Raw genomic sequence first — 17,024 nt, forward strand, 5'->3', positions numbered from 1 at the left:
TGTATTAGAAGTAAAAATAATATATCTCAAACTGAAATTTCACTTATTTAATGGCATTTATCAATTGAATGAATCTATAAAAATCCCAAAAATGCTATTTGATTTAAGTACATAATTTTTTTCTTATTCCACAGAAATTTGGTCAGTAATTCAAAGTAATAACACAAAATGACATTTAAATAAATCCATTATTAAATAAGCATTTTGTAGGAACAGAATGAAAAACTAAAACTAAAGACTCCTGTGGGACTAGGAATTAAGCCATGGGTTTAATACATGCTGTGTAAGCACTCTATCAAAACCTACATAGAAATACACATAGTGCTAGAAACATACTGGCACATGTAGAAATCCCTAAAAATTGAACCCAAGGAAGGCTGTGATTGACTGAGGGTAACTGGTTTCCCCAAGTATACACAGTTTTATTAAAATCTCCTGTACCCTCTTGATATTTCTCTGTTCAAGAGAGGACATGGTTTCTTGGACAGAGATGACACTGAGGCTCTTCTGCAGGTGAGAAAATACTTAGTAAAAACTAGTGTGCAGTGATGAAGCTGGAGATCACCAGAATCAAAGTGAGGGTTTAGATGAAGATAAACCTGTGCAACAAGTCTTATGCAACAAGCAGCAAGTGAACTTTTCAGGACAGCAAATCTGTGTTTTCCAGAGGGATAGCAAATCTGGCTTGAAGAGTTCATGTCTTTCCCACAAAACAAGTTCCAATACCTGGGTTCTCAGAGCACTCCCATTGGCAGAGGGCCAACAAGGCATGAATGCATGTGGACAGGTCTCACCAAGCACCAGGTGGTGTCCTCTCTCAGAAGCCTCAGTAGCACCAGCAGCAGTGTCCACATTCACTGGACCCAAAGTGAGGATGCTGTGATACCCCAAACTAATTCTGTCACCCGTGTCTGCTCCTCTAGCCTCATTGTAAGCAAAGATGACTTTCTCCAGCCTGCATTCTCTCAAGGTACTGTCCAGTGTTAGCTTTAGTCTGAAAGTCCATAAGAGGAACACCAAGTCTAAGACACAGCAACTGCTGAAATGAATGGAGAGCTTGAAGCTCAAGGGTTCCCACCACAGCAAGCACAAACCAACTTCCAAGCCGGGGTTGACAATCTGTGTTCTCATACTGCAGGAAGGAATGGATGAGAAGCTGAAGCAGCTCAACTGCTTAAAGATCTCAGCCCTCAATGGCAATGAAATCAATGTGTCCATGGAATAAAAAATGAGTATGTTGAACTATATATAGACCTGCAGTAGCAACAGCCAGTCAGAAAACAGCAGTGCTTTCAACACGTACCCTACCCAGTCAACAGGACATGGAGCCTGAGCACCTGTAACAAGTGGGTGGGCATATATCTAGAGAGCTTCAACCTTTACTATCTGTCTACCTTTAATAATGTAATAGATCAGAACTGTAAAAAAAAATGACAGCAAAAGAACATAGTGTTCTATATTTTAAATGATCACAAGCCTGGCACCTTCCCTAGGTATCCCTCCAGTGCCAATTTCTGTCCCTTGGGAGAAATTTCTGTGAAATGGAGGCCAGGAAGTTTCCATGACTCTGGACATCTCAGACTATGAAAGAAAACCACATTGGTAGTCCTAAGGAGCTGAAGAGATGCAATTCCTCCAGCTATGTGAGTACCCACCTAAACATCTTTGATAAAGTACCAGGCTCTATTCTCTACTCCAGCTTGGGAGACCTAACCAACCTGAAGAATGAAGACATCTTCCTTGAGCTGCAGGACATTCTTTAAAATGTGAAGCAGATGTGGAGAAGAGTCAACCAAAAAGTATTCAGATGAGAGAGACTTGAACTCAGACCTGAACTTTGTGTTTCCTTGTTTATCATCCCCAGAACAGATGTATCTGGGGATACATATGTGGCCCATAACTGAAGGACACTCAGTGACCTGAATAGCATAAGCAACTCCTGCAATAACCTTGAAGAGCCCATTGATATCCCCTAAAGAAGGAACTGTAGAGTAAGGTCTTCCCTGACCAGGTGTGATAGGTACAGGGTAAGGTGGCACAGCTTTCAGAGCCCTCACTCTGAATTCTGTATCTCTGCAGACTCTTAGTCTGTGGCCCAGATGAACCTACTGCAAAAATACTCCTGAAGTTGACCGCCCTGCTGGAAATATACACACCTTCCAACAAGCATGGTTTTAGCTAGGCTGTGTCCAAGTTCACGAAAGGGATCAAGGTTTCATACTACAAGGACTGAACAACGTTACAGTGGCTGTGAAAGAAATCCAGATGATTCTCCACCAACCTGGCTGTGTGCTTAGCTCCTTCTCTCTTCCACCTCTACACCCTGAAGCAAGAGAATTCTCTAAGAATAATGCAATGAAAAGAGAGTTTGAGCAAACAGACCAGAAAGATCTGAATGAAAATCTAGCCATTACTCAAGGACTGTCTCACATGATTGCTCTTCCCACATGATTGCTTGTCCCACATGAATGCAAGAAGCTCTTCCAGGTATCTGAGGAAAGGAGTTGATCTCACAACTCTTTACAATGAAAAAGAGCTGAAGCCTCTTACACTGATTAACCTGCTGGCTACAGACACTCTTCCAGGATGTGTCTGTGTGGATGGCCTGTTTTAGGGTGTAAAACAGATGTTCAAAGGCTGGGTCAGCTACCCCACCTCTGAACAAGGTGAGCTGACCTATAAAATGGTAAGTGAAGGACCTCCTTTAAGGCTTTGGAAATCAACCATTGAAGTCCCTGCTATGCCCAAGAAGATCATAAAGCTCTCTCTGAAAGAGCACCACTTTTAGGATACGAACCTACTAGACTAAAAGGTGATTGAAATCCTGAACAGTTAGACTGAAATCTACCATTATGTCCAAAACAGCATGGTGTTCCAACTTGCTAGGGACATTATTGAGGACCTGGAGGACTAACTTACCCAGGGGAGCCTGAGCCCTCTTACTCACTCACCTCTGTGGAACATGACTGGCACCTATGGTTAGGAGGAGGGATAATGTACTCCTGTTCAGATATTTGATTAAACTCTGTGGGTCAGGAAAATCCAAGCTCACCTACATGTGCAGAGTTGATTTAAGGAGCCAAATGGCAGAGACTCAATTCCTACAGTTATGTCGGCAGCCACAAAACATTTGAACATTTGTGTGCAGCTGAAATGGTAAAGATCTAAGATTCCTTCAGTAATCAGGACACTGAAAGCAAGGATACCAAATCTAAGTGATTACAGAGGTGAAACTATTGAGGAGGTAGACCTGAATCCACTACCTGGGTAATTGTTGCTAGAGCCTTGCCAGTCTTTGGAAGAGTTCATCTGGATCTGATTGACTGTAGAGATTTGACACATTTTTAAAGCTGCCTCCTGTTTTTCTTTGGTCTATACTGTAGACCTTGACTGGAATATATATTACTTGCACTGGGTACTTGTTTTATTCAGATTGCTTCTAAGAAGCAAGAACTCTTTCAGCACCTAAAGGAAGATAACAAAGTGTGGGGAGCCGACAGAAGGTGGCTATCATCCTTGCAGCCATCTTGAGCCATATACCCTGACAAGAGTCTTGATTACAATAGCCTACAACAGCTCTGATAATATCTTGCTTTAGATACCCAGGATTTCCCCCTGGGTGTGCGAGAATTAAAGGTGTGTGACTTAAGGGCGTGACTTAGAGATCAGATTTAAAGACAAGGCCTAAGGGTATTACTTAAAGGTGTGACTTAAAGGCGTGGCTTAGAAGTGAAATATAAAAGTCTAGAGGCAGACAGAAGAAAAAAGGATTATTAGGTATTAGGCACTTGGAAGGGAGCTTGGAAAGAAGCTTGGAACTTGGAGGCACTAGGGACTAGGAACTGGGGACTAGGAACTCGAGACTTGGAACTTGGACTTGGAACTAGGGACTTGGGGAGAAGAGAGACTGAAGAATAAACGGGATTAAATCACACTCTGTCTCGTCTCCATTCTTCGAGTCTGTCCTCACTCTCTCTCTTGCTGAACCCTGATCCACAAACCTGAGCAGCTTCGGGCAGTGCAGGCTCTAACAATTTAGCCCCCAAGGCTTTTGGCAGTTCCAACATTGACAGAAAGGTCTGAGACATTTTGGCCCCCAAACGTGGGGTAGTGCAGTTCTCAACATTTCTGGCCCCCAAGCATGGGGCAGCTCGGGCTACAACAACAAAAAATTGTTATTCTTTTTGTGACATCAGCATATATGTATTTATATCTTTTGCAGTGTGTTGAGGGCCTGATATACCCACTGGAAAAGATAAGTTGGTACTCATGGACAGGTTTTCTTACTGAGATGAGCAGAGAATGGTTTGCATAGAAGAGGGTAAATGTCAGCATTTTCATCTCACTTACATAGAAGCCTTTCTGTGGACCCAGTCAAAGCAGTGAAACTGATGCTTATTGCTGAACTAGTTTTACTGGTTAAATTCCTACAGTCATGGAGAAATTACAGTTTATGGCAAACTGTTCCCATAACAGTTTATGGGAAGTCAAGTATTATAGAAAAGAAAAAAATATGCTTGATAAATGGAAAAGAGAGCTGGGTTTCCCTTCTGGGTAGATCCCTGGGTAGTCAGCTATTTCAAGTTTAGCTAAACCAGGTATATCAACATTGTTTGCCGAGCATCTCAGTTTACCAGACTCTGCATCTCATCCCTTCATCTGTGCACTAACACAGACCCATAAGCAAAGCATCAAAACATTTTGATTTTCAGTAATGGGTGTTGAACCCTATGTACCAAGGAAACACACTCTAGACTGAAGTCTATCTCCAGCTCTGTTTTCACTTCTTATTTTGAGGCATAGCCTCACCATGTTGCCAGGCTGGTCTTGAACAAGTGACTTACTATATACCCCAGGTTCCTTTCTAAGTTTGTCTAATAGCTAGGATAAGAGGCTCAACTCATCAAAACATTTTACCTATTATAACTCATGGTATATTTCTGCATTTGACATAAACTGTAAGATACACAAGGAAACAGAGGGAACTATGTTTCCAGTAGGTTTAGTTAACCCAAACATAAAGGGCTTTTGATGGTTGATGGTGCTATTGGTGTTCCTGACAGCCATGTGTGTACTTTAATTGGATTTGTCCTCATGCACAAGTAGGTTTTCTGACTATTTGGTTTTTTTTTTTCATACATTTCATTTTTTTTCTTTTGGCCAGTAATTGAACTGTATTTTAGTAATAATGGGGAACAGTAATGTCAGTGAAAAACAAACTGTGAAGGTTTTTGGAAGGGTGGTCTTTATACAAGTTTTAATGTAATAAAGATTGCCTCAAGACAGTTCAAGTAAAATTTTGTATGGACCAAAAAGTGGATGATGTATGAATGAGAGTCGAAGAAAAACCTTTATTTTATTATAACTTAGTTACATTGTCAGTATTATTTCAAAGGTTCTTTTAAGAATTGAGGGGGTGTAGGAGTAGAGTTTTAAATTTTTAGTATTTTGAATTATCAGTGATGCTTGTGAAGATGTTTGTGTGTGATTCGACTTTTATAGTTTCCTGATCTGTTAAATTGTATGCTGTATATAGCATTCTATTGAGAAACATGTGCACAAAGCTGTCTACTATGCTTTCAGACATAGATAAATCATGGTAAAGATTATTATTTAAGATATATTTGTATTTATGCCTCAGATATTTTTGGGGTTGTAACTCAAGGCTCCCCTCCCCACATTGTAAATACACTTTTTATAAATACAGTTTTAGTGGGAAAATAATAAATAAAAGAAGGAGTTTATAATTTTTCTCATATCTGTACAGAGTATATTCAGTAAGTGCACTATTAAGTGTGTATAGGGGAGAGTATAGCCTGGTCTCTGTATTGCACCTATTCTTTCCTTAGAAGTGGAGATTACAAGGTGTAGGGGCCCGATGCCAACTAAAGTCCAAAGATACATCATGATACATTGTCTGAAAGAAAAGTTAAATGATAAATCATTCTAAAGCCAAGTTGCAACTGAGCCACTCATTCACAAACAGGAAAGCATAGGTTAAGGAATCCTTGAGATTCTCTCCATACAAAGGACAGAAATGATGCTGAGAATTTGCAAGAGTGGAACAACAGCATTGCAATGATGCTTACAAGAAAAGTAAAGGTTATTGGGTCTAGAGTCACAGAAATGATGAGGACCATGTAATATAAGTCAAACAGGAACAGTTTATTTACCATGGATTTCTAAGGTTAATTGATTAGGGATGTGGCCACAATCTGGAGCCAAAGGTACACCAGGTGCTTTTAAGTAAAAAAAAAAAAAAAAGTGGGGGGAGGCAACTTGTTCTTTATGGGGATTGGCTGTGTCTGTGTCAAAAAAGAACTGATTGGCCCCAGCTAGCTCTTGTATTTTACCTAGGAAGGGTATGGGGTTTGTCCCTGATTTTTTATTTATTTATTTATTTATTTATTTATATTTATATTTATATTTATATGTAAGTACACTGTACTTGTCTTCAGACACCCATATGAGGACATCAGATCTCATTATGGTTAGTTGTGAGACACCATGTGGTTCCTGGGATTTGAACTCATGACCTCCAGAAGGGCAATCAGAGCTCTTAACCTCTGAGCCATCTCACCAGCCCCGAGACAAATTGTTTATGAGCTAAGTAGGGCAGAGGGCATGGAGGAGTTTGGGACAGAATTGAGTTACCTTGGTCATTTCAAGGTCAAGGTCTTTTTCTCATGTTTAGCTTTCCTGTTTAAGTCTGGCTAGAGAAGACTTCAGAGAACTGGACTTTCCAAGAACTCAGGTTAACATCTTGTAACATCCCCACATTTTTCTATGATACCTGGTTAAGATTGTGAGTTCTTCAAGAGCAGGCTCATCTCCTGCACATCTTTATAGTCCTCCACAGCAGCTATCACTTCTTTGGACATGTAGACATCTAATACATTTATCATTCCTAAATAAAAATATACCAGTGAATCCCTTTTGTGCTAGCCATTTATTCTGGTCATAGGGCTTAAGCATGGTTTGTTTCCCCAGTGAGGTTCTTTTCAAGAAACCTAAGTTTTCATTTGCCAGTGGTTATAAATTGGAGATAGCTTCTAGGATAGTACTGGGGGCTTGTGTCCTTCTAGCATCAGCCCCAGGACCCCATCAGGCCCACATATGTACAGACCCTGTGCATGTTGCCACAGTTTCTGTGAATTCATACATGCATCAATCCTACTGTGCTTAAAAGGCCTAATTTCTTTAGTGTTCTTCATCCTTTCTGTGTCTTAAAATCTGACTTCTTTCCCACAGGGATGCCCGAGCATTCAGTGGAGGGAATTGAGGGAGAATCCTTTAGAATGGAGTGTTCTAAGGTATTTCACTCTCTGTACATTGTCTGGATGTGGGTCTCTGTATTTCTTCCCATCTGCTGAAGGAGGAAGCTTCTCTGATGATGGTGGTGCAAGACACTGATCTATATGTGTTTACCAGAATGTCATCAGGAGTCACTTTTTCTTTTAGCAGAACAGTAGTATTTAGTTTTTTCCACAGATCTCTGTCCTATGCAGTCTCATATTCTTAACCACCTGAATAGTGTCAGGGGTGGGGTTTTTTTTTTGTTTCTTTTTTTTTTTTTTTTTTGAGACAGGGTTTCTCTGTGTAGTCCTGACTGTCCTGGAACTAACTCTGTAGACCTGGCTAGCCTCGAACTCAGAAATCCCCCTGTCTCTGCCTCCCAAGTGCTGAGATTAAAGATGTGTGCCACCACTGCCTGGCCAGGGGTGAGTTTTATCTCATAGAGTATGCCTTACCTAAAATCAGATATTGGTTACTTACTCCCTTGAGCTTTGTGCCACTATTGCATTCACACATTTTACATACAGGTCACCATTGCAGACTAAAACGATCGTATCTGTGTTGGTGTTTAACTTTTTTTCCTTTCATTGTGCTCAGATTACCTTCTGGAAACATAAAAACTAGCCCACATGGGTGAAGGCACTATGTAGGCACCAGCTTGACTTCTCTACATTGAATGGATTCTATAGGTGTTATCTTCTGCAATAGGGTCTTACTGTCAGTTTGTGAAGAGTCACCAATAACTTTGACAACAGCTTGAGTTGTCTGATGGTTCCCTTGGGACTCCTTCTTTAGCCAACAACTCTGTTATATGTAATTCATTCACTGCACTAGAAGTTTCATTTAGTTACCAGAGATGTCCAGTAGAGGATCTAGCTCACCCATTATTTGGTGATAACATTTATGTCACCTTCATAAATGTATATATTATAGGAAGTTTCTACTGTATGAGGTTTCCATGAAAACTCTCAAATGGACCTTAGTTTTAGCTGTTCCTCCACATAATCCACATAATCCCTTCATCCCACACCTTTTTGCTCTCCCTCTTTGTTTGATCTATTTACTACATCCATCCATAACTACCAATTCTATTTTTCTTCCTAAAGTGATACAATTAAGTAACGATCCCCTAAATCACTTACTATATACCCACTCTCTGAGGTTACTTAGATTCTAGCCTGTTCATCAAGACTTAACAGCCAATATCCACATGCAAAAAATGCATACCATAATTGTCTTTTTCATTTGGGTTACCTTATTCAGGATGATTTTCTAGCTCCATCCATTGATGGACATCTAGATTGTTTACAATTTCTGTCTATTATGAATAAAGCTACAATGAACATGGTTGACCACATGTCTCTGTGGTAGTATGAAGTATCATTTGGGTATATCTGGATGACTATAGCTGGATCCTGAGGTAGATCAATTCCCATCTTCCCAAGGAAACTCCACATTGATTTTCATAATGGTTATAAAAGTTTTCACACACGTCAGCAATGGATAAGTATTTACTTTACATATCAGCATGAGCTTCCATTTATTGATCTTCACTGTTCTGATAAGAATAAGATGACATCTCAAAGTAGTTTTGATTTGCATTTCTGTGATAACTAAGGATGTTCAACATTTCTTTTTTTCATTTTTTTATTATCTGATAAGAATAAGATGACATCTCATAGTAGTTTTGATTTGCATTTCTGTGATAACTAAGGATGTTCAACATTTCTTTAAGTGCCTTTCAGTCATTTTTTTTCCTTGAGAATATTCTCTTTAGATCTGTACACGTTTTTAATTGGGTAAATTGTTTCATTTTTAATTGGGTAAATTGTTTTCTTGATGTTCAGTTTTTTAGTTCTTTATATATTTTAGATATTAGCTCTCTATTTTAAGAATAGTTAGCAAAAATCTTTTCTCTTACTGATGCTTTGTCGGAATGATGTCCTTTGCCATTTGGATTTAATTATCCATTTCTTTTAGTTTTCCAATTTGGTGGAGTATGAATTTTTAAAGTATCTTCATGATTCTCTGGATTTCTTCTGTATTTGTTCTTCTGTGCCCCTTTCCATCTCTAATTTTGTTAATTTGGATCTTCTCTGTTTTCTTTTTAGTTAGTAAGTCTAATGGTTAATCGATCCTATTGATTTAAAAAAAAAAACCTTTTTCCTTCACTGATTCATAGTTTTTGCTATTTGTTTCTATTTTATTGATTTCATCCTTAAGCTTGATTGCTTCTTGACGTTTACACATTTTTGGTGATATGTTTCTGTCATAGTGATTTAATGCTGTGAACGGACACCATGACCAATGCAACTCTTGTAAAGGACAACATTTAATTGGGCTGGCTAAAAGGTTCAGAGGTTCAATCCATTAACATCAAGGTGAAAATAGGGTAGCATCTAGGCAGATGTGAAATAGACAGAGTTTTACAACATTATCTGAAGGCTGCCAATGGAAGACTGACTTCCAGGCAGCTATGATGAGGGTCTTAAGCCCATATCCACAATGACACACCTACTCTAACAAGGCCACACCTCATAATAGTGCCACTTCCAAGGCTACACCTATAAAAAAATATAGTTTTCCTCTTTTATTCTAGAGCTCTCAAGTGTTTCATTATGTCACTAATATGGTATCTCTCCAATTATTTTTTAATGTATGCATTTAGTAGTATGAACGTGCCTCTTATAACCAATTTTATTGTGTCCCATATGCTTAGATATCTTGTGGTTTTATTTTATTCAATTCTCAATAGTTTTTTATTTCTTTCTTAATTTCTGTCTTGACTCATACAACTTCCTGAATCAAAGACATGACTGCTAGTTGATCATAAAAAGGAAGACATAATAACCTTTTAAAATAATGGCATGGTAGCTGTTTCATAGAACATTCATTATGGAACCATTTGAAGTTAAGATTAAAAAATTAGGATGCCAAGGAACTCTCTGCTAAGTGTCTATGGTACCCTACAACTAGGCATACTTATACCTAGGTGAAACAGAAAGAACCATTTACTGGCATATGGCATGATCCCAATCAGGGTTTAATATGGGAAAGAGGGCATGTATGTGATTTTTCTGAAGGATGCTGAAAGAGCATGGTGGCTGCCAGAGAAACTGATGAGACATGCTGATGCTGGGGCAAAGAACAATGCTGAACTGTGAGCTTGTTGAGTGCCCTGACAATGGTGACTGGAAAGCTGTTTTTGGAAATATGTACCTGAACCACATTTGCTTGCCTATATCCCAGATGGGACAAGCTGCCTTTCCTCAAATTTTCAGACTTTGTGGACAGAGAATCAAGATTATAATGACTTTTGTATTTTTCTTAAATGTGACCAATTATTTGGACTCAATCATGGACTGGTCTAGAAATCAATCCAATACTGGAAATAACAGTCTTTATTTGGAATGTTGGTTCTGGACATTTTCAGATATATATTTGGAAGTTAGCTGCAGTTCTCTATGATGTTATGTTAGCAAGAGATAAAGTTGGGACAGGATCTGAATTTCAAACAAGTGTTTGTGCATGTGTTAAGGCTTTTTTAAATGTCATGTTAAATAACTTGCTTTTGTTTCTTCTACATAATTTAATGTAAGTTGTATTAATTGTACACTTTCTAATTGTGTTCGTGTGTTGAAACCTTACATGTCTCTTATGATGGTCTATCAACCAGCTTTTGTTTTATTGCCTTGAGTATTACAGGACCTTGGTATTCTGGAAAAAAAAAAAAAGCTTACAAGTACTCGAAGAAGTGAGTCAGGCTTTAAGCAGAAACAAGAGTGCAGTGGGCTTGATTATTGCTGGTATGACAGCATTAATTACATTAATAGCTAACACCACTGCTTGTGCAATTACTTTGACACAGAACTTAAGACTTTGTTAATCATTTAGCAAAAAAATAGTACTAATGTGTTGAGTATACAAGAAGATTTAGATAGGCATTTGCAACAACAGATTAATACTCTTTACCTATTCAAATTATTGGAAGGAGGTTCAGAGTTTAAAAGTAAGGAGCCATCTCAAGTATCATGCCAAATACCAATGGAGTTGTGTTACTTCTAAAATTTACAATGATAGTCATTATAATTAGTAAAAAGTTTAAATATACCTGCAGGATTATTTGGCCTACTTCTAAAACCTCTGTGGATGTTTTAACTTTGCATAGTGAGCTTATGAATTTAAAGAATGCTGTTCTGCTGAGATTTGATGCTTCAGATACTGATGATAAATTTATCCATGGCCTGAGGTCAGTATTTCTTTTTTGGTCAGGCCTCAAGACTAGTGAATGTAGCTTGATCATGCTGCTAGCCCTTCTTGTTCTTGGAATACTTTTATTCCTGACCATCATGTGAAAGCTTCTCTTTAACAACATCAACATGGTGGCTGCCAAAGTACATGGCTTGAAGCTGAAAATGGACTCCCAGATAGTTATTAATTTAACAGGCTTACAAGCCAAGGACAGGTAACATTCTGCATAGAGCCTTACTAACCTAAGACATAAGTACATTGCTTTTGATAATGCATATTCCATGACAGGTAAAGAAGGCCAGAATGACCTAAGACAGTCTCAGTTTTGTTAATGAAATAAAAACGGGCAATATGTGAAGAGCTTTGGGGGCTGCTTGGCAGAAACCTGACATGGGCCAAGGATAAGAAAATGGGTTGCTTGGCAGAAATCTGATATTGGCAAAGGACAAGAAAATGGGCTTCAGGCAGGAGTCTGACATTAGGGTAGAACAAAGAAATAATCTCAGGCAGGAACCTAAATCTTAGGCTAGAACAAAGATGTAGGCTTCAGGCATGAAAATGAATTTGGGCTAGGATAGAAAAGTAGGCTGAGATATTTTGGTCATACTGATAAGCCATTAACAAACAGTGATCACAGCACCTTGTTTATTGGCTTGCTTATCCTTGTTTATTTATGTTTATTGTCTTGCTTGTTCTTTGACTATTTGCATCTATTGTATCATTAGTTCCTCAACCTAGAACTGACCTTAATACTTGCATATAATAAAAATGGTATAAAAGCAAAATAATAATAATAATATTAGAGGTGAGGTATAGACCAATAATTGAGAAACAGAGTTTTAGTCATAAAGAGGAAACAGGAATGGACCTAAGTTGTTTTTATTATTACAGTTCATCAGCTGTAGGAAATGTTGCAGAAAGGGATTTTCTTTTATTTATTTATTTATTTATTTATTTATTTTATATTTTATTTACATTTAAGATGCCATCCCCTTTCTACATTTCCCCTCCCTAGAACACCCCGTCCCATGCCCCCCCTTTCCTTTTTGCTTTTATACGATTTTTTAAAAATGTTAATCAAAGGATTTATAAGTTTTGTAATGCTCAATCAGAATTGTAACCTAATACCCAACCTAGATATAAAAACTATCTTTGACTGGTGGAGACATGTGAACATCTGCCTCCAGGCCCCCTCTCTTTTTCTCTCTCTCATCACCTAGCTTCTCCTCTTCTTCATCTTCTCTCCTTGTTCTATCTCTTCCTCTCAGTACTCCTTCCCACTTAGCTCCTCCTACGTATCACTCTTCCTGTTAAAGTAGAAATTTTCTCTCTAAATACAATTAGAGCATACTTATTCCTAATTGTACCAGTGAGGTACAAGATAGTCCTAATACCCAGTCCATCATTCTGTTGACTAACCAGAACCTCTGTCATCTCTTCTAACTAAAACACTTACTTTTGATCCTGGCTTTTTGGCATTAGAATGAATGTAAGCTGAAAACCATCCACTCAGATCTTTTCTCTCAAAGTAAATAGCCAGGATTGGTTATGAGACTATAGGTCTTCAACCCCATCAGAAATCCAGAATGACTGAGTTAACTGAAGTTATGGGAATCACTAAGCATAGCTTCTAAAACTTAGCCAATTTATAGAGACCACTGAACACCTGAAAAGCCCCTATACTACCGAACGTTGGAGCATCAAATCTTCAGCCTTCTGGCCCAGAATCATCTGACAGACCTTGGTGATGCAGGATAATTAAGGACTGATTACTCTGTCTAGGCAGATATAATCAGTCGACTATTCTGCATGTGTGTCCTTTTCTGGACAGTAATTTGTCTGTAGATGGAGAGAGGCAATTCTTGCCTAGTGGCTGTTACCACACAACTGGAGTAACGCCAAGGATGCTCAATTTCTTCTTAGAATCCATGACAGGAAGCTGTCAGGAGCAGACAGGTCTCTAATCAATATGAACATTAATATATAAATATTTGTAGCATCAGTTCTATGGACTTCTGATGTTTTGAAAACCAACTATCCATGTAAGGTAACCTGGACTGTTGTCTGTTCACTCCTCTCAGCTATTTCTAAATAAAATATGGAAAATACCCAAACAATAAACTCAAAACCATGAATTTGCTATAGTCCCTTAACTCATAGGTTAACTGTCCCAAATCACTTAAAGAAGTTAAAAGAGGGCTGGGTCTAGGCATTGTATTCCTAAATGTGTTATACAGGCACAATGCCCATGAGAGTATCAATATTTATCTCATTTTTATATTAATAAGAGGCTCATAGCAATGAAAACCTTAAATTTGAAATCAAAGTAAATTTTGTACCATTTAAGAAATTATAACTTCATCTTGATAATAATTATACAGATTTCTACCAAGAGGTTATGGCTATGCAAGAAGTCCTAGCTAATCCCCCCTGTTGCAACAAAACCACTACTTTTCCCTAGAAAGACAGACCATTATTAACCACATTAGTCCCCAAGCTCAGGGAATAGGGGTGCTGACTCTTCTTTAACTTCTTCAAGCTGATTAAGGGCGTTGAGATTTTAGAAGAGGGGTGGGGGGGAAGAGTAAATTGATAAGCCTCTGATGCTGTGTCTTCACTGAATCTAGATGGAATTCTAGGACATCGGAGGTTTGGACAGGTCTCCTCAGTATGCTTGATACACCAAGCTTGAGTAGATACACCAAGGCTGTGTATTCTGCAATATACAATTCTCAGAACAAGTTTTAGTATCACGAAAAAAAAATTCCCACACCCAGGGGGCTGACATTTTTTTTTAAAGATGTTGGTTCTGACGACTTTTTTTTTTCCGCTTGTTAAAATTGGTTGTAGTATTTAAGTTTCAGATTTTATCCCCTTACCCTACTTCCTCCCACCACCCAGAAAACTCCTATCCCATCCCCCTCCTCATGCTTCTATGAGGCAGTGACCGAACCTACCCCCCCTCACTATCCCCTCCCCGCCCTCACATCTCCCCCCCCACTGTGTGTTCATTTTTTTTATGGGACCAAGAAACTCCTCTCCCACCTATGTCCAACAAGGCCATCCTCCCCTACATATACCTCTGGAGTCTTGGGTCCCTCCCTATGTGTTCCCAGGCTGGTGGTTTAGACCCTGGGGGGCTCTGGTTGTTTGGTATTGTTGCTTTCCACCTGGGGTCACTAACCCTTTCTGCTCCTTCAGTCCTCTCACTAAGTTCTCCATTGGGAAACCCCTGATCATATCAGTGTTTAACTGTGAGCATCATCCTCTGAGTGTGTTAGTCTTTGGCAGACCTCTAAGGAGACAGCTATATCATGTTCCTCACATTATGCACTTCCAGCCATCCACAACAGTGTTTAGATTAGGTGGCTGTACATGGGGTGAATACCCAGGTGGAATGGTCTCCTGATGGGCCCTCCTTCAGTTTCTGTTCCATGTTTTGTTTCCCTATTTGCTCCCTTGAGCATTTTTGTTTCTCGTTCTAAGTAGAACTGAGGCATCCCCTCTTGGTCTTCCTTCTTCATGAGCTTCATGTGGTCTGTGGGTTGAGTCTTCGCTAATCCAAGCTTTTGGGCTAACATTCGTAGAGATATGTTTGTGTAACTATCTTCTTTTGGGTTTTTGGAAGATTACTTTCTTGCTTTTTCTAGGTTGTAGTTTCCCTCCTTGTGTTGGAGTTTTCCACCAATTATTCTTTGAAGTGCTGGATTTGTGTTGAGATACTGTGTAAATTTGGATTTGTCATGGAATATTTTGGTTTCTCCATCAATAATGATTGAGAGTTTTGCTGGGTATAGTAGTCTGGGCTGGCATTTGTGTTCTCTTAGGGTCTGTATGATATCGGTCCAGGATCTTCTGGCTTTTATGGTCTCTGGTGAGAAGTCTGGTGTAATTCTTATGGGTCTGCCTTTGTATGTTACTTTGCCTTTTTCCCTTACTGCTTTTAGTATTTTTTCTTTGTTTTGTACATTTGATGTTTTGACTATTATATGGCGGGAAGTATTTCTTTTCTGGTCTAAACTATTTGGAGTTCTGTAGGCTTCTTGTATATTTATGGACATCTCTTTCTTTAGGTTAGGGAAGTTTTCCTCTATAATTTTGTTGAGGATATTTACTGGTCCTTTAAGTTGGGTGTCTTCCCCCTCATCTATACCTATTATCCTTAGGTTTGGCCTTCTCATTGTGTCTTGGATTTCTTGTATATTTTGGGTTGGTAGCTTTTTGTATTTTGCATTTTCTTTGACAGTGTGTCAATGTTTTCCATGGTATCTTCTGCACATGAGATTCTCTCTTCCATCTCTTGTATTCTGTTGGTGATACTTGTGTCTATGACTCCTGATCATTTTTATGTTTTCTATCTATAGGGTATTGTCCCTTTGTGATTTCTTTATTGTTTCTACTTCCATTTTTAGGTCCTGCATGGCTCTGTTTAATTCCTTTTCCCGTTTGGTTGCATTTTCTTGCAATTCCTTAAGGGATTTTTGTGTTTCCTCTTTAAGGGTTTCTATCTGTCTACCAGTGCTCTCCTTAAGTTCTTTGAGAGTGTTATTTATGTCTTTCTTAAAGCCCTCTATCATCATCACGAGAAGTGATTTTAATTCTGATTCCTGCTTTTTCTGGTGTGATGGGGTGTTCAGGGTTTGCTCTGATGGGGGAGCTGGTTTCTGATGATGCCATGTAACTTTCGTTTCTGTTGCTTAAGTTCTTACTCTTGCCTTTTGCCATCTGGTTAACTCTAGTGCTGCCTGTACTTGCTGTCTCTGACTGAAGCCTGTCTTTCCAGTTATCTAGCTTGTATCTAATCTCCTAGGGGTCCAGATGTCTCTGTGATCTTTTCCAGCTGCACTGATTATAGTGGTACCTCTAGGATGCCTCAGGATATGGTGCCTCCAAGGTGTCCAGCTAGGTGTCTGCTGTTCTGGGTGCAGTGTCTCCTCTAGAATATCTCAGGATATGTTGTCTGATGCTCTGAGTTCAGTTGTTCCTCTGTGGCTCTGGGTTGAGTGGACCTTCCAGTATGTCTCAGGTGGAATCCAGGGTCCACACAACAGCAGACCTGGCAGAGGTCTGATCCAGGCCTCAGATCTGAGAAGTAGTTTCTAAGACACTGTCCAAGTTAGAGTGCCTGGGATCGCTGCTTCCTCTGGGTTCTTGGAGGTTGGGGACAGAGCTGCCACCCAAGAGCTGCTCAGTGCTCTGGCCCAGACTGGAAGGAACCAGTGTTCCGGGCCGGGAGTGACTTCCTGGGTCCTTGTGGGTCCCAGTTACTCCCTGTTTAGGGCGGCCCTGCTGTCTGCTTACCTAAGATACTGCCTGAGTTAGAGCCCCTGGGATCCCTGCTTCCTCTGGGTTCTTGGAGGTTGGGGGCAGAGCTGCCACCCAAGATCTGCTCAGTGCTCTGGCCCAGACAGGAAGGCAGAAAGGGATTTTCAAGGCATAGAGATGAAAAACAAAACAAAAAATTTTTAAAAACTTAG

General features: G+C 39.4%; 2 pseudogenes; both read left to right on the plus strand.

Moving 5' to 3' along the window:
- Positions 1 to 2,233, plus strand: part of LOC117694932 (rho GTPase-activating protein 7 pseudogene) — a 178,686-nt pseudogene extending 176,453 nt beyond the window's left edge.
- A 24-nt stretch (positions 2,234 to 2,257) lies between these two features.
- On the plus strand, positions 2,258 to 3,219 carry LOC143433695 (rho GTPase-activating protein 7 pseudogene; annotated as a pseudogene).
- Positions 3,220 to 17,024: the final 13,805 nt, after the last annotated feature.

The sequence above is a fragment of the Arvicanthis niloticus genome, chromosome X (assembly GCF_011762505.2).
Source record: "Arvicanthis niloticus isolate mArvNil1 chromosome X, mArvNil1.pat.X, whole genome shotgun sequence".
NCBI classification, from domain to species: domain Eukaryota; kingdom Metazoa; phylum Chordata; class Mammalia; order Rodentia; family Muridae; genus Arvicanthis; species Arvicanthis niloticus.